This window comes from Dasypus novemcinctus, chromosome 3 (genome assembly GCF_030445035.2).
Source record: "Dasypus novemcinctus isolate mDasNov1 chromosome 3, mDasNov1.1.hap2, whole genome shotgun sequence".
In the NCBI taxonomy this organism is placed as follows: domain Eukaryota; kingdom Metazoa; phylum Chordata; class Mammalia; order Cingulata; family Dasypodidae; genus Dasypus; species Dasypus novemcinctus.
In genome coordinates, this window is record NC_080675.1 from 81,959,966 (window position 1) to 81,985,744 (window position 25,779).

The 25,779-nt window shown below is 36.5% G+C and overlaps 1 protein-coding gene and 1 pseudogene across 12 annotated transcripts in view; one reads left to right on the forward strand and one right to left on the reverse strand.

The window, feature by feature from the left end:
* NPAS3 (neuronal PAS domain protein 3) overlaps positions 1–25,779 on the reverse strand; it is a 908,953-nt gene that overhangs the window by 611,905 nt on the left and 271,269 nt on the right. The window lies entirely within an intron of this gene.
* Positions 13,385–17,199, forward strand: LOC139438169 (pre-mRNA-splicing factor SYF2 pseudogene; annotated as a pseudogene).

Sequence of the window (25,779 nt, forward strand, 5' to 3'; positions counted from 1 at the left end):
ACCCTTTGCACAATAATTTTGAATAAACAATCAAACTACCATTTGCACCCACAAATCCATTAAATCTGCTTCTTGCTTTCCCATTTGTTGTCTGTAGGCTGATTTAAGCAAGAGTGATAAAAAGATCCCAGAGGAAATATTTAGAAATTCTTGTGTTCTTATACACATTCACCTGAAAAATTCAGTTACTTATGAAAAGAAAGCCTAGTAAAAGTCATCATCAATTTTCAAATGGAATGGCACCAGAAAAAAATTTGGAAAATTGGAGAAAATGTTGCCAGACCAACTATAGGTTTTTAGAACATTCAAGACCTTTTTAACTTAAATACATGTTTTAATGTTTTGCGGGCACTAAGATTTCTTTCCCTTTAGTGCTGTATTTAATATACATTTGAATGTAATAGCACATCTTTATCTTGTTACAAATCCTTTTATGTATTACAAATGCGTATTTCAAAAAAATCTTCATTAAAGAGTCTGAATAGAAACAATACAAAAGAGGCAGACCCACCTTACATGATTGTATTTGATTATGTAGCACAGACTTCAAATACTTAGATACAAATAGCTACAACTCTTTATTAAGATAGGTTGCAAAGGAATAAGTGCTGTAAGTACGATGACATAGTTTCATTAAGACACTGTAGAAAATGTTAGGTCACCCCCAAGTCCTTTCTACAATTGCTAACAGCTATTAAATCTAACAGCACTAATATTAAAGGGTTAAAATAGGCATATATTAACTTTATTGTCAATCATTATATACGGAAGAATAATTAACTCAGTATGTTTATTTATCTACTTTTGCTACTTGATTAAATGAATGATTGATGACAGGTTCCTTGTTTTCTTTTCTACCTTTTTGTCAGTATAAATGATCAGTATGAAACTAAACGGTGACATTAAAATGAAATCATTAGCAGCCTTAAATGCAGAGCGACCTGCATGCAAGAGTTTTTCTCCTTCGCTATTGTGAAATCTAATCAGTTCCCTTCACAACCCAGACACATAACATAGTTACTTGTACTTCCTAATTAGGTGCTTTCCCCTCAATTTCCACTAAGTTTGCGAAGTCTATATTTAAGCAATAGTCCAGTCCTTTTAAAGTTTTTTAAAATAAAGCTAATTTACACCATTTTGGGTTCCTCGTCTATAGGTAAAATTTATGAACTATGTTTCTGTTTGACATTTGTGATCTTACTGAAATTGATGGAAATAGCAAGAAGTACTTGAGGTAGGCTCATTCAAAATTAAAATATCAAAAATTTGATCAATGATCATATAAATATCTGATTGGCCTAGGATTTGTCATAATTTGATAAAATTTGAAAGGTTGTTAGTTCTAGTTCCCTGCCAATGAGGTGACTAAAGTTAGCAGAGACTCATAGTACACAATCAAATGGATAGAAGTTTTGTTAAACATGTGGGGTATAAGTGGCATACTATGAAACAGATTTCTTCTTCAGGACCCAAGCACACTGTCCACTGTACATGGGCTGAAAGCAAAGCCAAGTATTAAGTTCTCTGACAAACCTGTACTGAAATATCTGGCTGCTCTTCTGATCACTAATTGTTTTTTCAAATGTTACCATAGTTTGATATATTTTGTTTTGCAATTCTTTAAGCAAGATTTTGAAATGCAGTACCTCAAAGGAATAGTTTAGGTGAAGCAAAATATCAAGGGAGATGGGTTAGAGGTAGAAGGAAGCCACAAGAGATGATTGCAGACAAAGTCTGAGAAGTCAGATTTCACTATCATCACCTTTCATTAACCACATGAAAGATGAGGTTTGCCAGAGATATAATTCAGCACTGAGGAACAGAAGAATGAGTCCACCACAGAACTAATGATATTGTGGATTATAAATTTAACATTAACACTGGGCTAGTCACCCAACTATTTTGGAATATAATGTCATGTCATGAAAAACCGCTGGGGGTGTGGGTTGCAGATTTATTGTACTATGAAATTATGACCTCCTAATGATGGTTTCCACTTGTAAACAAGAACGGGTGAGTGGTTAAATGTGTGTGTGAGTGTAGTTTAATTACTTGTTAGGTCAACAAAAGATGGTCTAGTGAGGGCATGGGTTCCTCTAAACCATCCACACTCAATCCTAAATCCACCTTGGCCAAGACAGTTGGTTATGGCTAGAGTGAAATTCATGAACTGGAGGAGTATTTTTTTTTTATTCTTGTGAAGTTAATTTATTGACAGAAATAAATGTACAGAGTATAATTTTAGCCTCTCTCATGTTTCTTTGCACAGAGGCTAATATGAGTGGACTTGGGCCTTCTGGATCCTGAGCATGGACCTTGGGCCAATCTGAACAACTTTCTCATTTGGTAAAATTGGACCCTTTTAAGAAAGGATTTTGAATACCTCTTTATTCTTCTTTCTTACATATCTTTTGCACACAGAGCTCAAGTAATTTAAAAAGAGGTATATATAAAGAAGGAAAAATAGTGCCCATTTTACAGGATTTTATAAGCACAGGACTTGATAACAGATGGGTATTACCTTTACATGCATTTCTACACATTCATATCAAAATTGTCTTTGTGTACTATAGAGAGTGGTAGGTCAATTCCATTATTTTTGGAAAATATGATGCATAAATATAATGAATGAATACCAGATCATGATCTCCATAATGGAACATCAAAAAATAAATACAGATTCTTTAAACCAATAAAATAATAAAGAAACAGCAATGTTATATGGATAATTGTTTGCTTCCCAATTTTTTCCTGAATTATACTGCTATTACACATAAGTCAACCATCCAAATTCATTATATATTAAATAGATTGCCCTTCCCTTACCTTAAGAAAACTTAGAAAACAAAGGCATTAATTTAAAATATTGATTTGGGAGAAATCACCACTCACTTCAATGAAAGTATTCAACTTCTACAAAACACTAATTGCTCATAATTACACAGAAAACTTTTCTAATGTATAAGAAATGTGATCTTATGAATTTTCTTACAAAATTTTCTTAATTTTATTTTCCTTTAAATTTTATTTTATTTTTAAAGAAACTTTAGACTACATAAATGTTACATCAAAAATATAGAGGATTCACATATACCCTAACCCATACACACACTTTTTCCCATTAGCAGTGTCTTTCATTAGTGTGGTACCATTTGCTATAATTGATGAATACATATTGAAGCATTGCTATTAACCACGTTCTATAGTTTACATTAATCTTGCATGCACAATTTTATAGATTTTGACAAAATGTATAATAATGGCCTGTATCCATTACTGCAATGTCATGCAAAACAATTCCAATACCCAAAAAATGCCTCCATGTTACATCTATTCTTCCCTCTCCCTCCCCTCAGAACCTCTGGTGGCCACTTCCTTTATATCAAACAATTTGTCCTAGGACTTTCCATTTCACACAGTGCAGTACCTCTCCACTGCAGGCACCCACATGTAAACAAAATTGTAAATGTCACTATAAAATCCTTATCAAACTAAGGAAACTTATAAAACACTTGAATAACAACTGGAAGCATGATGAAACAGATTACCTAAATAACTAATTTTTTAAAGTATGTCTGTATTAATAGAGTAAGATGATCTATTCTAGCAATTTCCCACTATAAGAGTGCATTTCCATTTCTATAAATAAAATGTTGAAGAGTTTGAGTGGACGGCATAACACAAGTGGACCGCATTCTAAATGAAGGAAAAACACTTCAGGTTTAGTAACACATAAATCCATTAAACCAAACATTTTTACACACATACAGTATATGAAAATTTGGATTTTTAAAAGGGAAAAGGGCAACAACAACAAAGTTCTTAACTTTCAGAAATAGAGGAAGCCTTTGATAAAGTCAGTGACAATTCTATGGTCCTCTTGGCTCTTTAATCACCCTTTAGATAATGAATTTGTATTAAATTTTGTCATTTTGAATATCTAATTTAATATTTCAATACTTTACAGAAGATGGTCTAATTCTATCTTATGTAAATATCAAGTGTATTGTTATATATATTTTTTAAAAATCAAGATTCTACCAGATTTTATCTTTTGCTGTAAGAAGTTTGAGAGTTATTTCCCAGGAGTTTATATTTATAAAACTTGTGGTTTTGTTTTCTGAACTCTATTTCTGGAGTCAAAGTTTGCAGGTTGCTATAGCTTTTGGATAACCAGAATGTAGGGAACAGATCTAAGATGAGACCCATGTTGTGATACTAGAAAAATTGCAAGGTTCCTATGATACTGCACTACAGAGAATTAGCACATATTAATTTGGTGCTCATTGTATAAATGCTTCTGGCATTTCCTTCAGCACTTAAACTCATTTTCAGAGAATGGACTGCTGTAAAAGAATGTAGGCTCATTAAGAGTTTATTTCCACAAAATGCTGAAGGATAGCAAGTTTTTACTGTGAGAGAATCAGCAAACTGCATGTATCTCCTTAGTGGGGAAAAAAAAAATAAGACCCCAAAGCTTTTGGTGTTTCAGCAGGCATCACAGGTTTGAAAATGAAGAATTTCATCTTGTTGTCACACCCTGCCTTACCTCGTTTCAAGGCTGGCTGTGTTTTCTTTACACAGAATGGAATTTTAGTAGGAGCAGAAGCCAAATGCTTAAAATGAATGATCAACTTACGATTCATATGAATTTATTCCTTCATGCTGCTCTGCTTAAAAATAGCACCATAAATGCACATCTGCAAAGACTGTGCAACCCACCCCCCCTTTCTTGAATTGTACAAATTATTAGAGTCGTTGACAAAAGATTTTTTTTGTTTAGGGGTTGGTCTGGGCACTCTCTTTGGCAGACTGCCACTTTTCTCGCAGTAGAAATATTGCTTGCAGAAAGCCACATTGTACAGAACAGCTGTTCTGCTAAAACATTGAGCTAGCAACCCAAGAAATGACTGACTTCACATGTGAAGCAAAATTGTTCCCTCCCTTTGTGCTAATTTAAATGAATTAAAAGTACAAAACATTCTCTTCAACGCCATCTAGTCTTCCCTTCCAATTACAGGCTTTAGTGAGAGGTGTGTGAGTCAGGCACCGAGGTGAGCACTTGACTGGCCAACTCCTGCCACAGAGGCATGCTTGAACTTTGGCCATTCTACTCCAAGACTCCCAGGACAGCAGCTACTCTTCTGACCTGATCCTTTCTATATTCGGGTCTTAGAGCCTGAGGGATTTTCTATGAACTACATACATTAGAATTTCTAAAATTAAAAAAGTACACCTCATTTCAATCCTCTTTCCATCTCCATAAAAAGCCAAAGTACTAGAGCAAGGATAGTAAAATATTATATTTGATTAGGCTCTTGGTTTACAAGTATAGTATGCAATTTATGCTTTTAGTTATTAGAGATCATGTTGAGATAACAGAAATAATCACAAGTATTCTGTATTCTACATGGCATTTGGATATTCTGTTTAAAATACTCTTCTGAAATGAGAAAACTTTGTAAACTTACTTGATATCTAAGAGACCACAAGTCTCATTAAATAGCTCCACACTTACAGCTTTAACTATATTGACACAATCAATTATGAAATGTCACTGAGTATCTAAAATAAAAACTTGGAGAAATACCTAACTGAAAGTAGAACTTCAAGAAATATTTTTCTTGGAAATAAATAAAATTCTTGAGTTAAAGGTAACTTACACATGGTCAATATGCTTCCTTATTAAAAACTGCAATTTAAAATCTTACCCATTTTTATGTCCAGTGTAAAGGCTATCTTCCTAGTCTCCCCACTTGGTATCAATCATTCTTTTGTGATCTCATAGTAAATTGTTTAAACCTTTTCAACATGAATAAAATCTAATCTTATTTTACGAGCATGTATGTAACTCTCATTACCTTATTAACTCACAGAGAAGAAGTTTCAGTTTCCCCTCTTTGCATTTCTAACAGAGCCTTGCCCTGAGCCTTGCAATAGAAAAACCATTCAATAATACTTAAAGGATGAATAGAGGTATAAAATTAAAAGGGAAATATAATCCATTCTGATCTCTAACAACAACAACAAAATTGAAATTATAAAACCTAAAGTAATAGTATATCTATAAAGCCAAAGTCTGAAGGGGAAAATGCCAACTATATTCATTATTTCTACAAATCACTCTTTCATTCAAATACAGCCTATTTTAAAAGTGCTTTCATTTTCCTATCAACTCAATTCAATATTCAAATATTAGCAATTTAGATAATCATCTTCTATAAATCTTTATGCATTAAAATATCATTAAGCAGCCTTAAAATCTCCAAATCATCAGGAGTTCCAGTCAACCAAGATGGCAGCATAAGAACCTCTAGGGTAACATTCCCTCACAGAATCTTTGAACAACTAACATAAACTGGCAGAGTCATCTTCCACAAAACTGGAAAACATTTAAAGGGTTATGAAACTGGAGAAGTGCAAATAAAATGCAGCTTGAAAAACGGTAGACAGAGCTCATGGTGCCCTTGCTTACTTGCCCCCACCTCTTCCCCGGCATGGTAGGGATCCAGGCAGTTTTCCCATTGTGGGAAGAGAAGAGAATAACCTCTTGCACACAAGGGTGCCTATACGTTGGTACCAATCTATCAAGTGGAAACCTGAAAGACTGCAACAGGAAACTTGTCTCAGGCTCATTCCCCCAGAACTCGTCCTTCAAGCAGAAGCAGCTTGCAGAGAACTAAAGAAACAAGTGAAGTTAAGGAGGCCTTGGGCAAAGGATTAACACATACAACAGAGCTACTAGGAGGGGTAGAAAATCTATTTCACAGGGAATAGAGAGGGGACATTCAAATTCCTGTGAACAGGGGAATTCATAGGGCTAAAGCAAGCACCAGCCCAGAAGCCATTATCACACAGGCACAGATAATACAGAGAGGACCCTGCACTTTGCATTCACCTAGGGTTGATATTCTTGATAGGAAGGCTAAGCTCTGAAGAACACCAGCCAAAGCAGGGCAAATTCACAAAGAAAGGTATTTTTTTGTGTTGGTTGGTTGGTTTTTGTTAGCTCTTGACACTAAAGGAAATTTCTGTCACACCCACAGCTGGATACAAATTTAAGGAATAGACAGTTCAGGGGTTAAATCACATAGTTAACACTTTAAAATATTAAAATATCAGTGTACAATGAAAGACAAAAGACAAAGAAACAGGAAATGACAGTACATTAAAAAAAAACAAGATAAAATAAAGAAACCATCAACTAAGAGTATCAGGCCTTGGATACACCAGACAAAAACTTTTAAAAAATGATCAATATGCCCAAGCAGAGACTGGAAAACATAGTGAAAGAACTAAAGGATATCAGGAGAACAATGAATGAAAAAAATGAGACTCCCAATAGAGACTGAAGTTTTTAAAAGGAACCAAACAGAATCACCACAGCAGAAGACCACAATAGCTGAAATGAAAAATTCCCTAGAGGATTTCAACAGCAGATTGGAGCTGGAAGAAGAAAGAATCAGGGATCTCAAAGACAAGACAATTGAAATGATTCAGGCTGAGGAACAGAAATTAAAAACAAGTTTTTAAAAAGTATACAGAGTCTTTGAGAACAATATGGGAGTCACATAAGGAGAAGAAAGAGAGAAAGGGACAAAAGGAATATTCAAACAAATAATGGTAGAAAACTTTCCAAATTTGATGAAAGACATGAATATGCACAAGGATACCAAGGATCACCAAACAAGATAAAGTCAAAGAGGATGATGCCCAAACACAGTAATCAAGCAAAATGTCAAATGCTAAGGACAAAGACATAATTCTGAAAGCTGCAAAATAAAAGCAATGCCTGTGGTTTGAAGCTGTATGTAACCCAGAAAAAAACATGTCCTTAAATCTAATCCATTCCTGTGGGTGTGAACCCATTTTAAGTGGGAACTTCTGATGAGGCTACTTCATTTAGGATGGGTCTTAATCCTCTTTCTGGAGTCCTTTGTAAATGGAGTGGAGAGAAAGAGAGTACACACGTGAGCACCACAGAAGTAAGAAGCTGAAATCAACAAAACACAGAAGAGGAGGGAGAGATGAGTAGATGTTACAATATGCCTTGCCAGTCTTGCCATGTGAAAGAGGAGCCAAGGATCATCAGCAGCAGTCTTTGGGAAGAAAATATTGCCTTGATTTGGACATTTTTCCCAAACTCTAACATTAAGCAAATAAATCCCCATTGTTCAAGCCTAACTATTTTATGGTATTTGTATTGAGCAGCCTAGGAAACTAAAATACAATATATTATGCACAAAGAACTCATAGTAAGATTAAGTGACAGTTTCTTACCAGAAACCTTGGAGGCAAGAAGGCAGTTGGAAAAAATATTTAAAGTGCAGAAAGAAATTGTCAGTCATGCATTTTATGCCCAATGGGAATGTCTTTTAAAACTGAGGGAGAGATTAAGACAGTCTCAGATAAACAAAAGCTGAGGGAGTTTATCACCATTAAACCTGCCCTACAAGCAAGGTTAAAGTGAATTCTTCAAACTGAAAGGAAAGGACACTAAGCACTGGATCAGTATGTGCCATAAAGAAGTAAAGAATTACAGTAAAGGTAGCCTTACAGGTATTTATGAATGTCAATACTATTGTATTATACGTAACTTCACTTTTTACTTCTTATAGGTTCTAAGATGCAAATACATAAAAAAGTTTAATGAACTAGAGAGTAGGTGTTCCAACTCTCCTGAAATTCAGGGCTCAACTGGCACATGGATGAACCAAAGATTTAAGTCTCTGGGACTTAATGCTAATCATAGCTTCAAATGGAAGGGGCAGAAAAGCCATTTGTAGAGAACCTATAAATGAGTCTAACTCAGTTATACTGGAGAGCATAAATTCCAAAGGCCCATTGACAGGGTGCTTAATTCCTGAGCTGTCTGCCCCGCTTATAGTTTCTGGATGTCTCTAGAGCCCTCAGGAGCCCTGCTATTGGAGGCACTGTTTTCTGTAGCAGTCAATGAGATCCTGCTAAGACTTGTATAAGCATAACCTCTGGAATGACCTCCCGACTCACTTTGAAATCTCTTAGCCATAAAAATTCATTTGTATTTACCATTTCCCCCTTTTGATCAGGGTCTTTTTCTAGATGCATTGCTAGCTGGTGCTTGGTAATAATCCATCGGTGCCAGGGAGGATCACCCCAGACAACAAACAAGGTAATGACGGTGGATAATGCCCATCAGAAGGAACAGAAAGTGTCTGCAACTACAAGCAAGGTAGTTCCAACCATCTGCCCCCTGGGATCTAAGCACTGTCTCAATTAGAAGCAGAGTGATATCACCATCCCAAAATCCTCAAGACTGGAGAAGGAACAATGGACTAAAGCAGACTTATTATTATTCTAGCAATGGAAGACTTCTTACCATTGATGTAAAGGCAGTGGCCACCAAAGGTTCTGAGGGATGGGAGAGAGAAGAATTCATGTAACATGGGGGAATTTTCAGGACACTGGATTTGTTCAGCATGACACAGCAGTGACAGATATATGCTATTGTATATTTTGTTATAACTTACAAAATTGTATGAGACAGGGTGTAAATATAATGTAAACTGTAGTCCATGATTAGTAGCAATGCTTCAATATGAGTTCATCGAATTGTAAGAAACTTATCACACTAATGAAGGATGTTGTCAAGTGGAAAAGTGTGGGAGGGGGAGGGAGTGGGGCATATGGGAATCCCTTACATTTTTTTATGTAGCATTTATGTAATCTAAAGCTTCTTTAAAAATAAAAAAATATTTAAATAAAGGTACAATGAATCCACAATTAGGGACATAAAATATATAAAGATACAATTTATAACCAGTACAACAAAATGGTGGAGAGGGCAAAGTGGTACAGGAACAGTGTGCATATGTGTTTGTGTGTGTATAGTATTAAAATTAAGTTTGGATCAAATTAAACATTATTTTTATTAGATAGAATGCTAACTTTTAGTCCCACTGTAACTATAAAGAAAACATATGAAAAATATATACAGAAAGAGATGAGAGGTACTCCAAATGGTACATGACAAAAAATCAAATAAATATGAAAGGCATTAACTGAAGAAGTGAGGGACAAAAAAGAAGGTATAAGAAAGCTATCCAAAGATCAAATAACAAAATGGCAGCCAGTTTAAATGTAAATAGTTTAAATTCTCCAGTCAAAAGGCAGATATTGCCAGAATGGATAAAAAAGCATGGTCCAATATTGTGCTGTTAACAGGAGATCCACATTAAACTCAAAGACACAAATTGGTTGAAAGTGAAAGGATGGGGAAAAAACACACCATGCAATTAGCAAGTAAAAGAGAGTTAGGGCAATATACTAAAATCAGGTAAAATAGCCTATAAGCCAAAAACTGTTTAAAGGGACAAAAAAGTTCACTATATACTGATTAAGGGATCAAGTCAACATGAAGACATAATTATTTATATATATACACACACTTAACAGCAGAGCCCCAAAATGCATGAAGCAATATTGACAATTTTTTTTTAGTTTTTTTCTTTTAATTATCTTTTTTTTTAAAGATACATAGATCACACAGAATGTTATAGTAAAAAGTATAAGAGATTTCCACACACCCCACTCCCCACATCCCCCACTCCTCCCACATTAACAACTTCTTTCATTACTGTGGTACACTCATTGCATTTGAGGAGTACGTTTTGGAGCATTTCTACACAGCATGGATTATAGTGTACAATGTAGTTTACACTCTCTCCCAGTCCATTCAGTGGGTTATGGCAGGATATATAATGTCCTACATCTGTCCCTACAATATCATTAAGGACAACTCTAAGTTCTGAAAATGCCCCAATATCACACCTCTTTTTCCCTCTCCCTGCCTTCAGCAACTGCTACAGCCACTGTCTCCATATCAATGATATAATTTCTTCCATTGCTAGAGTCACAATAATTCTATAGCAGAATACAAGTAAGTCTACTCTAATCCATATTCAAACCTATTACAGTAATGAAAGGCAAAATACTAACAATTTTTAAGGGTGAAAGAGACAAATCTACACTAATAGAAGGGGACCTAAATACAACACATTTAATAATGGACCTAGACAGAAGATTAATAAGGAAATAGAAGACTTAAACGATACACTGTCCTGGAAGTTCTAGCCAGAGCAATTAGGCAAGAAAAAAAAATGCATCCACATTAGAAAGGAAGTGAAACTTTCCTTATTTGTTCCTCTATACCAGGGGGTTTTACCAAGAGGACCATGAACTTGAAATTCAAAAACACATTCTTGTGGGGACATGTTGGTACAGGTGTGATATATTTATTAAATAATACACAGATAGTGTGGACTTACTAAGGGGTCTGTGGTTTTCACCTGCCTGGCAAAGGGGTCCATGGACTAAAAAGGTTAAGAAACACCCTGCATTAGACCCAAGGATACAATCCTTATATCATATACAAAGATCAACTCAAAATGGATCAAAGACCTAAATATAAGAACCTATACAACTCCTGGAAGAAAACATAGTAAAGCATCCTGAAGAGCTTGATCTATTTTGGCAATGGTTTCCTAGGCTTTATACCCAAAGCACAAGCAACAAATGAAAAAAAAAATGATAAATGGGAACTCATCAAAACTGAAAACATTTGTGCAAAGAACTTCATCATAAAAATTTAAAGACAGTCTATAAAACTGGAAAAAATATTTGGAAACCAAATATCCAGTAAGGGTTTTCTATACAGAGTATATAAAGACATCCTACATCTCATCAAGAAAAAGACAACCCAATTAAGAAATGGACAGGCAGCGGACTTGGCCCAGTGGTTAGGGCATCCATCTACCAAATGGAAGGTCCGTGGTTCAAATCCCGGGCTTCCCTGACCCATGTGGAACTGGCCCATGCGCAGCGCTGATGTGCACAAGGAGTGCCATGCCACGCAGGGGTGTCACCCGTGTAGGGGAGCCCCATGCGCAAGGAGTGCACCCCGTAAGGAGAGCCTCCCAGCGTGAAAGAAAGTGCAGCCTGCCCAGAAATGGCGCCACACACACAGAGAGCTGACACAACAAGATGACGTAACAAAAAGAAACACGGATTCCCATGCCGCTGACAACAACAGAAGTGGACAAAGAAGACGCAGCAAATAGACACAAAGAACAGACAACCAGAGGTGGGGGGGGGGGGGGAGGGGAAAGAAGGGGAGAGAAAAAAATAAAAAAATCTTTAAAAAAAAAAGTCTACACTTCCATCGAAATTACACTTAAAAAAAAAAAAAGAAATGGACAAAAGACTTGAGTATACATTTCTAAAATATTACACACATACACAGCCAAAAAGAATATGAAAATATGGTCAGCATCACTAGTCATTAGGGAAATGCAAATCAAAACCATAATAAGATACCATTTCACACCCACTAGAATGGCCACGATTTTAAAAAATGGAAAACAGTTCAGTGTTGGAGAGGATGCGGAGTAACAAAAACACCTGTTCTTTGTTGGTGGGAATGAAATACACTGCAAATGCTGTGGAAGACATTTTGACAGTTCCTAAGAAAGTTAAGTATAGAATTATCATATGACCCAGCGATCCCACTTCTAAGTATATACCCAAAAGTATTGAAACAGGGACTCGAGCAGACATATTGACACCAATGTTCATAGCAGCATTATTCACAGTTGTCAAATGATGAAGCAACCCTGGTGCCCATCAACAGCTAAATGGGTAAACAACATGTGATATATAAAGACAATGGAATATTATTCAGCTGTAAAAAGGAATGAAGTTCTGAAACATGCAAAAACACGATGAACCTTGAAGACATCTTGTTGAGTGAAATAAGGCAGACACAAAAAGAAAATTTGTAAGGTCTCACCAATATGTAATAGTTAGAATAAGTAAATTTATATAGTTAAACTGGAATACAGGTTATGAGTAGCTGGCAAGGGGTAGGAAATAGGGAATTAATGCTTAATTGGTACATAATTTCTGTTCAGGGTTTATTATTTTCTTACTGAAAATAATTATTTCTAACATGTAATAAAAATCATAACCAAGAATCTTAACATGTCTTTGGTAGTTTCTATGTAGCAAGCCGCCCAATAGAATTGAGGCTTTCTAGCGCAATAGATAGTATACTACAGCAGCTGCATTCTCCATCACAACTGTGCCATTTGTCATACAAGAACACTGAGACCAGATTTGAACTCAGGAGTGTCCAACTCAACTGACCAAGCCCTTGTTACTAATAAGCCATTCTGAAGGCACATAAATATTCCTGGGGTGTTTTGCTTCCACTTGCATTCATGTATTTTGCTGGCTCCACTATCCTTGGTCACATGAACTGTACCTCCAGTGTAGGTTGTTAGAACTCCCTATGAGAACCCCCTTTTATAGTCCCAGTAAAGGTATTATTTTACCTGTCCAAGTGGAGATGTCCACAAAGCAACAAATATTGAGTAACCGATTAAATGACGAGGTTCGATACCTGATTGCTTACAAGATGCAAATCACAGCATATCATAGGCAAAATAACTTGTTACTGATTTTTCTGCAACTTCAGGAGCTCAGTGTTCATAGGAAATGTAATTAAAGACACATTAGTTGGGCTGTCAGATAAGCAAATAATCTTTACAAAGGTTGTGAGCATGCCCAAAGTGAGGCTTACTTGCATCTGCATCCCCATTCTCTTTTCATTATCTCTCTAGAACGTACTGCATTTTACACACATTATATTATTTGCACTTCTCTTTTTAAAATGGAAAATCATAGCAATTTTGCATTTATGCTAAAATTTTTATAAAAACCTGGATACTATTCATCTATTTTTATAGAAGAAAGCCAATATTTTAAAGTATTTATATAAAACCCAAACTGTGTACACAGTCTGTTTTCATCATCAGTGCTGATATTCAACACAGCCTTATTTCCAAAACTGTAAAATTATATATGAGTGATGTGCTTTAGTTACAAAACATTACTGAAATTCTTTTTTTTTTTTTTTAATTTTTATGTCTCTGTAGCACTTTGGGAAGTTATGACTACAAACTCACTGAATTTTTGTTTCTTCCAATTATCATTCACCCTTTGGGTATTCAGTCAATACCTAGTGATTGATCTCAATGGACTTTGGCAGATGACCACAACAGTTATTTCCTAGTCATTGCATTTTGTTCCTTGAGTTTTGAAAATTAAATGATAGATCCTAATTTAGTCTTATTTCTTCACTTTACATGCACATGGTTTTGGACATATGATGTTAAATTCTACATGCAAATGACTAGGTCAACTATACCAATCTTACTCATTCTAATGTTGATAATAATACTGGATTCTTAAACAAAATTCAGGTGTCTTATTTCTAGTGATATTCTTCATGATGTTACAGCCACATCATGCTTTAGGCCATTGGTTGCCTCAAAAAGACAACCAGTAAACCACGTGACCCGGGCAGAAAGCTGGCACAGCAAAATGATGCAACAAAAAGTGACACAGAGGAGAGATAATAAGAGATGCAGCAGCCCAGCAAGAGATTGAGCACCTCTCTCCCATTCCAGAAGGTCCCAGTACTGGTTCCAGGTGCTGCCCAAAGAGAAGACAAGCAGACACAGAAGAACACATGGCAAATGGACACAAAAAGCAGACAGATGGCAAGCACAAAAATAATGAGGGGGTGGGGAAAAATAAATCTTAAAAAAAAAATCTGTTTAATTTAATTAAGTCAAAATGGCCCAACAAGAGTCCTGTGTAGAGAGAGTTTTATTTTGTTTTTGTTTTTTTTTGTTTGTTTGTTTTGAGGTACATTAGATAGGGTTTGAACCCAGGACCTTGCAATGTGGGAAGCCAGTGTTCAATTACTGAGCACATCAGCTTCCCTGAATAGGTTTTTTGGTTGCTTTGTTAGTTGTTTGTTCTGTTTTTTTCAGGAGGCATCAGAAACCGAATCCAGACCTCCCATGTGGGAGGTGGGCACTCAACTGGTTTAGCCACATCTACTCCCTAGAGAAAGTTTCGGTTTTTTTTTAAAGATTTATTTATCCACCACCCCCCCCCCCTCCCGCCCTGCTGTTTTTTTGCTATCTGTGTTGTCTTCTCATTTTCTCTCCTCTAGGATTCACCAGGATTTCAATCCTGGAGACCTCCAATGGGGAGAGAGGTTCTCTGTCAATTGTGCCACCTCAGTTCCTGGTTTCTGCTGTGCTTCACCTTGACTCTCCCCTTTTGTCTCCTCTGATGTATCATCATCTTGCTACGTGACTCACTTGTGTGGGGCACTGGCTCACCACACAGGCACTCATGCAGGCACAGGCTCATCACATGGGCACTGGCTTGCCACACGGGCATGCTTTCTCTTCTTTTTTTTACCAGGAGGCCCCAGGGATGGCACCCAGGTCCCCCCATACGGCAGGTGGAAGTTCCATCACTTGAGCCACATCTGCTACCCTAGAGAGAGTTTTAATCATTTTTCAGCAAGATCCTGCACAAGACAAGACTGTCTGACTACCCCTAGTCTGGATCATTTACTACATTAAATTGAAAAAGCAGTCAAGAACAATGAGCCAGACCATGCCAATGATTTAACATCATGCTACACTTAATTTTTCAACAAAATATGCAATGCAGAAAATAATATACATCTATAGATACTTAGGAAAATATGCCAACACCACAGCCCTGGTTTGTACACAAACCAGGGTTATGGTTGTCATAATAAATAAATTATATAAACACACATTCAGCTCAGAAGATATAAAAAACATTCATTGTTATTGTAATAATGTTAAAATCAAGCACAATCAGTAACATGGTTTCTACCACAAAGGGGTCTTATAAAGTACCTACATCCCCTTCAATTCTAATGTTCTAGAACAGGGGTTCTTGACCTTTTTTGTTCCACAGAACCACTTACCAGTCAGGTGAATATGATGGACCCCTTCTCAGAAAGTAGGGCAGATAGTTTTATGACACTCAACATCATCATGTCTTTTAATCAAATTTTAGGATTATTCAAAATTATGTTTTACACCTTTCCCATAATCTCAATACTTGATAACCTAACATGGTTCAACATCTGTTCAAATGGTCATTTTCGGCAAACATTTAGAAATTTGAGTTTTTCCACAGCATCATGAAAACATCTCCTCCGTCCTTACCACCCTTTTTGCAGGCAGTTATACACTGCACTTAGAACATGCCACATCAAAATAAAAACCATACTAAGGCCACACGATACGGTGTATTATTTAACAAATACACCATACCTGCACCAACACATCCCCACAAGAATGGTTTTTTGTATTTTCAGCTTGACCTCACGTAACCCCTGAAATCTTTATGGACCCCGTGGACCCCTGGCTAAGAATCCCTGCTCTAGAACAAGGGTCAGCAAACAATGGCCTGCTGGTCAAATCTAGTCTGCTGCCTATTTCTGCTTAGCCCACAAGCTAAGAGTTGTTTTATTTTCAAATGGTTGGAAATTTTTCAAAAAAAGATTAATATAACACAGAACTACTAGATTTCAGTGTCCATGAAGAAGTTTCATTAGAACATAGCCTGGAGGGCGGCGGGACTAAAGCTGAGGGGCGGGTACACAGCAGGGTGGAGCGGGCGCTCCCCGCGGTGGAGGAGCTTCTGCCCCGACGCGCGCCAAGTCCGGGAGCGGCACCTGAAGCGGAACGAAAAATAAATCACCGGGAAATTGTGGGAGAAGATAGAAGACTTAAATTACCTGCAAACTGGGAAGTTAAAATGCTCGATTGGAACGGGAATTACAGGAAGAAGAAAAGAGAAAAGAATGTGCAGCAAAAGGGGAAGACTAGGAGAGAAGGAAGTTGCTGGAGAGCAGTACAGAAGATGCAGAAAAATGGGGGAGGAGAAAGAGGAAAAATACTGATCTGGGATTTTCAGATAATGCTGCTGCCCAGTTACACCAGTATCACTGGTTGGCCAAGCAAATCAAACCTGATATGGAAACATATGAAAGACAGAGAGAAAAACATGGAGAGGAATTCTACCCAACATCAGTCTTCTGGAAACACATGTGCCTTCCACGGAGGAAATTGATAGGATGGTCATAGACTTGGAGAAGGAAACTGAAAAGCGAGACAATTACACCCAGAGACGTCCTTACATGATGATGCAGATATCGACTACATTAATGAAAGGAAGGCTAATTCAACAAGAAGGCAGATTCTATGGGAATAAACAGCCGAAATTAAACACCACTTGGAAAGAGGAACAGCTGTTTAAACACCCTCAAGAACTGTTTTGAAGAGCAGAGAGGGGTGAACATGCTACACCCCAACTGTACCAATAAACCAGAACTGTTTCTTTCTTTTCCTTTATAACTTGTATTCTAAGTTCCTATCAATGTCTGTGTATTTTCATGCTTATGTATTTCTTACCATGCACTTGTTTTAGAAAAATGTGCCTTATATTACTGTTTAATGTATGTAGTAATACATGTTTAATGTGAAAAACAACAACAACAACATAGCTATACTCATTCATTTACAAATTGTCCATGGCTATTTGGGGCTGTAACACCAGAGTTTAATAGGTACAGCAGAGGCCTTATGGCTCCAAATTCTAAATTGATTGTTTGGTTCTTTACAGAAAAAATTTTGCTGGCCTCTGTTCTAGAACTCTAACTAGTTTTTGTCCTGGCTTTCTAACTTCCCTTCCTAGGTAACATTTTGACCAGGAATGGAAGTACAGAAATGTAGCACTAGTCATAATTTTAGCAAAGAAAGGACAGAAAATAACCAAGGTGTACATTTGTGCTCATGCTATGTCTGACTTCTTATCAATGGAAACAAGGTCATTTACAAACTTTTTAAGAAAACTTTATGTGAAGAAGTTAATCTATTTCCCTTCTTCCATACCCCTGGACTGACATCATTGTGATTGTCAGAAAATCACATAGATTCTTAAACAGCACAACAGTAAAGCTCCTGACAACAGTGAGCCTTTGAGGACTCAACAGTGACCAATTACAACAGCAGCAAATGGTGACAAATAAGCTTCCATCTGGGGCAAATAAGCTTCCATTTGGGAAGCTTCCATTTGTTGTTCTTGTATTTCCATCACTGCGGTAAATTCTAGTGCCTTTAAAAAAAAATAACCTTTTTATTTTAGAATAATTTTAGATTTACAGAAAAATTTCATAGATAATTCAAAAAGTTTCCATAGAACATTCACCCATCTTCCCCACCATTAGCACCTAAGTCCATTTGTGAATAATTCTTATCATTGAATTATAACTCTTATGGTTTTAAAAAGGCTAAAAATGTCTTCCAAATTTGTACACAATGGCATCATTTGCTCCAAAATATGTTGGTCCTTACATATGAGCTGTATTTATTCTATGCCCACATATAACATAAATGCGGAAAAGGGATACAGATATTTAGCAGGTGATGTGGTTGAACAGAGAAAGAAAAGTTTCCTTTATTATATAGGAAAATATGCTTCACTGGGGTTTGAGAGGTCTGAATTCTAGTCCCATCTTTGTTACTGACTTTGTTGGTGACACTGAATTATTTCTCTTTATTGACATCAATTTCCTAAACCCAATAGCAAGGGATTTGAAACAGATGATCGGCATGGTCTTCAAAGACAAAATTTTGTTGACCTTCCCTTCCTGCCCAGGCTCTGACATTTCCTGACATATTTTGGACCAAGAACGTATGTGAAAAGCTGCAGTCAACAGTGTTCAAAGCCACATCATTTTTTAGAGGTGGAGGTCACCACATGTTTATTAAGGCACAGCTAAGATGTATGCACAATATCTAGAAAGCCGTTTCTGAAAATTAAAGCCACACACTTTAAATTTCAATCATATAAAGCAGTCAGAGGTGACTCCTTCTTTGCTATGCTCATGAAATACTGTTATCTTCAGAGTGCCAAAACTATATACTGTGTTTTCAAGAGATGATATAGCTAAACAAAAGCATGTTTAAAAATTACAGCCTTAAAAAAAGAGCATATGAACTTGAAAGTCCTAAATAAGTGAATATAATGCAGTATAATGTAAATAATCACAGGATCTTATGACTAAAATATTATGCCATCTAGAACTGGTAAACCTTAAAAAAACATGTTGGCTGTGATATGGAATATAAGTATGTTCCCTAAATTTTTGTGAGGAGGGTAAAAGAAATATATATAAAGAAAAAGCTCTAGATTCATATTAGGTATATATATATTTATATATATATATATATCATACATTTGGCACTTAATTTAAAACTTCATCATGTGATGTCTTATTTTCCTCCCTTATTTCTCATGATTGCATGTGTGCAAGAATTAATCAAAACAGGTAAATTTTTTAAGGGAAGGAACTATTTCTGATATTTTTGAGAAGGCGCTAGCTCAGATATTTCTGAACCCATAGAACAAAGGAGTCATGGAATTAGAAATATTAACAGAATATGAAGAGTTAGAGTACGTGGTTTTTGAAATGATTAACAAACAGCTTCAAGAAACCACATAGTCTGAGGAAAGGCTAATTTGAGTTGATAAATTGCTAAATCGTTTTTAAAGGATTGGGGTTTGGGATTAGAGAGTGAGTGATCAGCCAGGGCACAACCACTGGCAAAAAGACAATCCAAATGAGAACTTTGAGGCCTAGTGGAGAACAGGGAGGCTTTAGAACACAGGTCGTGTGGTTCATTTAATTTGATCAAATGCTACTATGTACTCATTTATTTCACATGTATTTCTATATGAACTGTTAATACCTCAAAGCAGCTATCTTGCCTTATGCTTTACGCCCCATGATATTCAGCAGAGGACTTAGTAAGGGAAGATACACAGATATGTGTTGAACAGACTTGAATTTATATACTCAAGACACTTATGGGTTTCTTGAGACTATTAGCTTTAATTTTCAACTCTTTAGCTTGTACATCTGGGAACATGCAGGAAATGTGCTAATAAGGAGGAGCCTTTACAAGGGAAGGGACTGTCAGCTAATTCCACAGGTGCTACCACTCGGTCTAGCTCCTACTCATTATATACACTGCTTATTTTCCTTTTGTCTTCACACTATTCCCATCATTCTCCCTCCAATTCTCATCTATGCTTCCTTTTAGTTTTACTCTTATATTTTTTGCTTCTTCCCTAGCTTATAACTTAGGTCATCTATTGCTCTCATCAGCATTACTTCGCTCAGCTAATGGCAATCCCAAGATACAATTTAATTCTATATGACTCATTATAAAAAACATTGGTAATACTTACTCTCCCTGGTATTTCATTAGGAGGTAAAGATATGAAACTGAATAAGATGAGGGAAGCAGACTTGGCCCAATGGATAGGGCATCTGCCTACCACATGGGAGGTCCGCGGTTCAAACCCTGGACCTCCTTGACCCATAAGGAGCTGGCCCATGCGCAGTGCTATTGCATGCAAGGAGTGCCCTGCCACACAGGGGTCCCCCCCTCCTTAAGGAGAGCCACCCAGGGCAAAAGAAAGTGAAGTCTGCCCAAGAGTGGCGCCACACACACACAGAGCTGACACAGCAAGATGACGAAACAAAAAGAAACACAGATTCCCGGTGCTGCTGCTAAGGATATAAGCAGTCACAGAAGAATACACAGCAAATGGACACAGAAAGCAGACAACTGGGGGGTAGGGGGGGTAAGGGGAGAGAAATAAATATTTTTTAAAAATTTAAAAAAAAATGAATAAGATGACTCAGACTGTACCCTCAAATAGCTCATAGAAAGGAAAGTAATGTGAAGAAAATAAATATAATACACTTCAATAATAAATAGAAGAATGTACATGGCAACCTACAGAAAGATTAATGCTCTGTGAATAAGAGAGGAAGTCATTTCTGAAAGGGATTTTGAAAGATGAAGAGGAGTTCAGCAGACACAAAAGAAGAAAATGAACATTCATGTCAGAAGATGGCACGTAAAAGTCAGGCATGAAAGTATGTTTATTTGGTTTTAGGTATTGCTTGAGAAAAAGGAAAAGACAGTCGCTGAAGGAGGGGCAGATTAATAAATCCTGATGTAGGACACACAAGAATACACACTCTTTTTGCCCACTCTTCCAGAAGTCTCCACAAAAATTGATAACGAGTTGCCAGTGGTACCCCCTGTATGGTAGTTTGAGATTATTTATGAAATCCCAAAAAGAAAAGGATTATGTTTGTAAACTCCTCTGTTCCTCTGGGTGTGATACCCTTTGATTCTATTAAATTCAAAGGATTTAAGTTTACTTGATTAAATCAATTTAGGGCCTTTGATTCAACCACATCAGTAAGGTGTGATTAGGTCCCTGCCCCCTTAGTGTACTGATAGAAATGGACACTCACTCAAGAGGACACACGAAGAAGATACACAAGAAGAGAGAGAGAACTTTGTCAGTTTTGATCCTGAAGCCCCAGAGAGAGATGAATGATTCACCTGATAGTTTGAAGCTGAGAAGCTGAGAAAGCCTGGAAAGGAACAAGCCTATGCCAGACTGATACAGGAAGTCCTGAGAGATGAGCTCTGTGCCAGTACCAGCTGAGATAAGAAGAAGCTGGGCCCAAGGAGCACTAGAGGGAGAAGGAAGGAGAGACCAGGAAGAAATCACCCATCATCTTGTTTCCACACATGGTAGCTGATTTTGGTGAGAAAGTATCTCTTTGTTAACTCAAGTTGGCCACACTAGAGTCTTAGAGCTGTAAGCTTTTACTTCAAATAAATACTTCATATAAAAGCCAACAGATTTCTGGTACTCTGCACCAGCACCCCTTTGGCTACTAATACACCCTGATTAGGTATACTAAATTATAGGCTCCTATTCATCGTATAGCCATGTTCTTTGCCATGTTTTTTACAGTTTTTCCCAGTGGGGACACAGTATACTCCCCTGTCCCTTGACTTTGGTCTTTGTCATACAACTTGTGACTAACAGAATGTGGACAGAAATGACAGTGTGCCAGTTCTGAGCTTCAGCCTTAAAGGTTCAGTTGCTTTTACTCACTCCTCTTGCACTTTTGCCATTGCTATGAAGACAGCTTACCTCATATACCTACTGCCCCATTATAGGCAGCAGACCTAAGCTGAACTGAGCCCAGCTGAGCCCAGCTTACATCTTACAACCCCCAGCCTATCTCAGCTACCTGAGTAAAAGGTTATTGCCGCAAGCCACTGAGATGGTGTGATTGCTTGTTACCCTGGCAATAGCTGACTAGTACACCTAAATATTCACATATTATTAGTCATCACCCTCACAAATATGCTTTCTTTGACTAAATGTTTGGAGTTGAGGGTGAATCTAGAAGCTCAAAAGTATCAGATTCACTGAAAATAATGGTGACCAGTCAAACTCTTTGACTGTGGCATTTAGTGAAAACCCCGGTAATGCTCTGTAATATTTTCCATGCTGAAATAGATTTCAATTCAAAGGGTTAGAGTCTACTTTTGAAGATAGAAAGGCTTCTCTGGATAAAATGTAGAATTCCACAGATAAAGAATCTCAAAGATTTACTCTTCCGGCACAAGAGCCAACATTAGCCAGAAATTCCTTCCTGTCTGGTGTCAAGAGAGGATGACCATGGAGAAGTGTGGTGATATAAACGATGCTTGTCTTATCATGATATAAAATAAAGGAAAGTAAAAGGTTCATTTTTACACGACCTCATTTCAGAAGTCATAACTTTATCAGAAAAATATAAAAGGGTAACAGCACATAATTGAAGTCTTCCTGGGAGCATACCTAAGAAAAAGCAATTATAACATATTGCATTTCCATACCCTAATAAAACCTGGAGCTCACTACCAAAACAAACAGGACAAGCATTTTCAATTCAGCTTTTGCGTGGTTCAATTGCCATTTGGTCTCACCCTTGATTTTGGATTAGGGGGAATGGAACTAGAGATTCGAGCAGTGAGTCATCTCCTCAATTCACTGAGATGACAGAGGTAAGAACCAAACAGGAACCAAGTTGCCATCTTCTACCCTACTTTCCTAGTCCTACAGAAGCTTTTGTTCACAACTAAGGATGCAGACTGGGTTCTACCATTTTCATCTTTCAAAAGAAAAAAAAAATGATGCCATATGGCATCCTCCCAAGTACTGATTCCGAGAACTTTCATTTCACATGGTTTCATAATAGTGAGGTGTTTGACAAGTATCCCCCAAATATGAACGTCACCTCGTAGAAGTAAATGAGTTTCAAAACACACTCAGTAAAATTCCAGAACTGGAATTGAAGACCTTTGAGGCACTGAGACTGAGTAGACCTATCATTCAGTCTTTTGGAATCTCTACCTCTCTACTGAAGCAGAGCCATTCTACAAAATGCTACTTGAGTTTTAGGGGATAACCGTTACAGTAGTAATTCATTGTCACACTGCAAGCAGTTCTATATTCAGAACTAGTTTAGATGAGTTAATTAAACATCATTCCCTTACTAAAAGTCTACTTTTTTGACTAACGATAGATTACACGTCGCTTAAATAAATACCTGAAAGTTTCTCCTCTCAGTCACATCTACCTATTAATTCACAACAGATTCCTGAAATAATGAAAGGAAATTCTGTGAAAATAGTACAGTTCTTCTCTAACGTGGTTCAGTTGATTTTAATCACCAGTTGTCTTGGATATTTTTCAATTTTTGCCTTCCTAAGGCTAAAAATGTCCTATATTTTACATATATTAACATTGTTGCCTGTCACACACAGAGGCAAATTGTCACTTAAAAACTTGAATATTTAAGTTGAAATAAAACCTGTTCTTATGATGGTAAATATTCCTGGAGTAATAGAGTTGCAGCAGACATACTCAAGAAATTGACTGAAGTCTGTGATACTAGGAGGATAGAAAATTTATCTAGTTTTAGCAAATGTCAAATCAGCAGCTATTGCTTTTAAGATTAATAAAAGATATAATGGTTTCTATATAGCTTCTAAATAGAGATTACGATGAATGGAGAAGTGATTTACCAACAGTCACCACAATGAGATTTCTTTAAAGGTTACAATCATCAGTTATTTAGCTGAAACAGTGCTGAGAATGCCTGGTCATTCCTTGAATAATGCATAATGTTCATTGTAGATTTGATCTGTATTATAACAATACAGATATTTCTAAAATAATGGGAAAAACTATCTTTTACCTTGCAATTGCTTAACGTATCATTTCCATGAAGTAATTGACTCAGGACACATCACACACTGCTGGCTTAGTATTCTTTCCGCAGGCATAACTTGTAATAATCTGTATACAATTGGCATCACAAAACTAACTCATCAACCTTTGTAGACTTTTCAGAAAAGATGTGATGAATACAGGGCAGGGTAAAGGACCTTTCTAACGCAGTAAATTAAAATGATTAAATTTCTATATGGTAGTGTGGGACAAATTTAAATTTAAGCTTTGAAATTTAATTATTAACATGAGCAGCTCATCACATTGTGGGGAAAAAAAGGTTGCCTACATAGTGTAAGTACTTTTCATACAAATTTCCAAATGCCTTTTAGGTTTATTCAAGAGATTGCTTGGAGAAGCATGAAGTATAATGTCTATCATTTATTGTTGGATTATGAAATGCACTTCACATGATGCTGCAGGCTATTTATATAAGCTTGTTTATCCATATGAACTTCTTCAAGGGCACAATGTAGAAGACCTTAATAAATTAAAATGAATTTCTTTTGATGTTGTTGTTTCATGAATGTTTGATCAGAGTGAGCAGCAGGCTTGTATTAAAGAACTAGAGGAAAGCAATAAAATGTACATATATTGTACAATAGAACCAGCTTACAAAAAGTGTCTATCATATTCCTTGCAACTTTTGAGAGCCCAGATAAACAGTATGGAGTCATTATGCTTACATCTTCAATTTTAACTTGTCACCAATTTTCTATAATGAGAGGATACATATACCCACTTGGATGTTCTGCCATCATCTGGACATAATCGCCATCATCATTTTATGATGCCATCATCATTTAAATAATCAGGTCTGTTATCTTCCTCCAGGCTCCTAAACATCTATCATGACCTCCCCCTTTTTTCTCAGTGACACTACTATGTCCTTTGAAAGACTCAACACGAGGGCAGAAACCTATTTTCACTTTTTATATCCACTGTAATCATTATAAACAGTTATAGATTTTAGCTGATTGATGGCCATTGAATAAATATAAATTTTTAGTCATAGCCCAAACTTGAGAGAATTCTTAGCTGTCACGTTTGATGATACAAATCAAATATCACCAGAAATGAGATGATGTGAAAGAAAGAGCACTAGACAGGAAGTCAGGAGAACTGGATTCTAGTCTTAGATCTACTAAGGCTTAACTCTAAAGTCCTTTCTACATTAATCCCCTCACCTGGAAAAGTTTGCGTCTCTAAAATACCATAATTCTAAAAGTAAGCTGGACAATAACGTCCTAAAAGAATGGACAATGGAACCATCAGATTTTTTGCTTTCAACAGACACCACTCCCAAGAAAGCCTATAAATTACAATTTCCTTTACAGAAAAATAAATAAATAAAAGAACAGATAACTAAACTTGACTAAATTCAAGTCTAGTCCTTCATTCAACTTATTTCAAAGCAAATAAGATTTATTCTGCAAATTGTGTGATTTTTAACCTGTTGCACTTAGCCTTTCATTTTGCATGATTTGGAATAAACATGAAAGAAGTCTATTTAATAAATCCTTATGCCTCAAAGTAGAGTGGAAAAATGCATCTAACAAATATTTGTTAGGGTTGTGTTCAAGTAACTTTAGCTTGGAAAAAAATCACTATCACTGTAGCATTTAGAACATGGACTTGACATTACCAAGTTGACATCAACATTCTTAAGTAAAA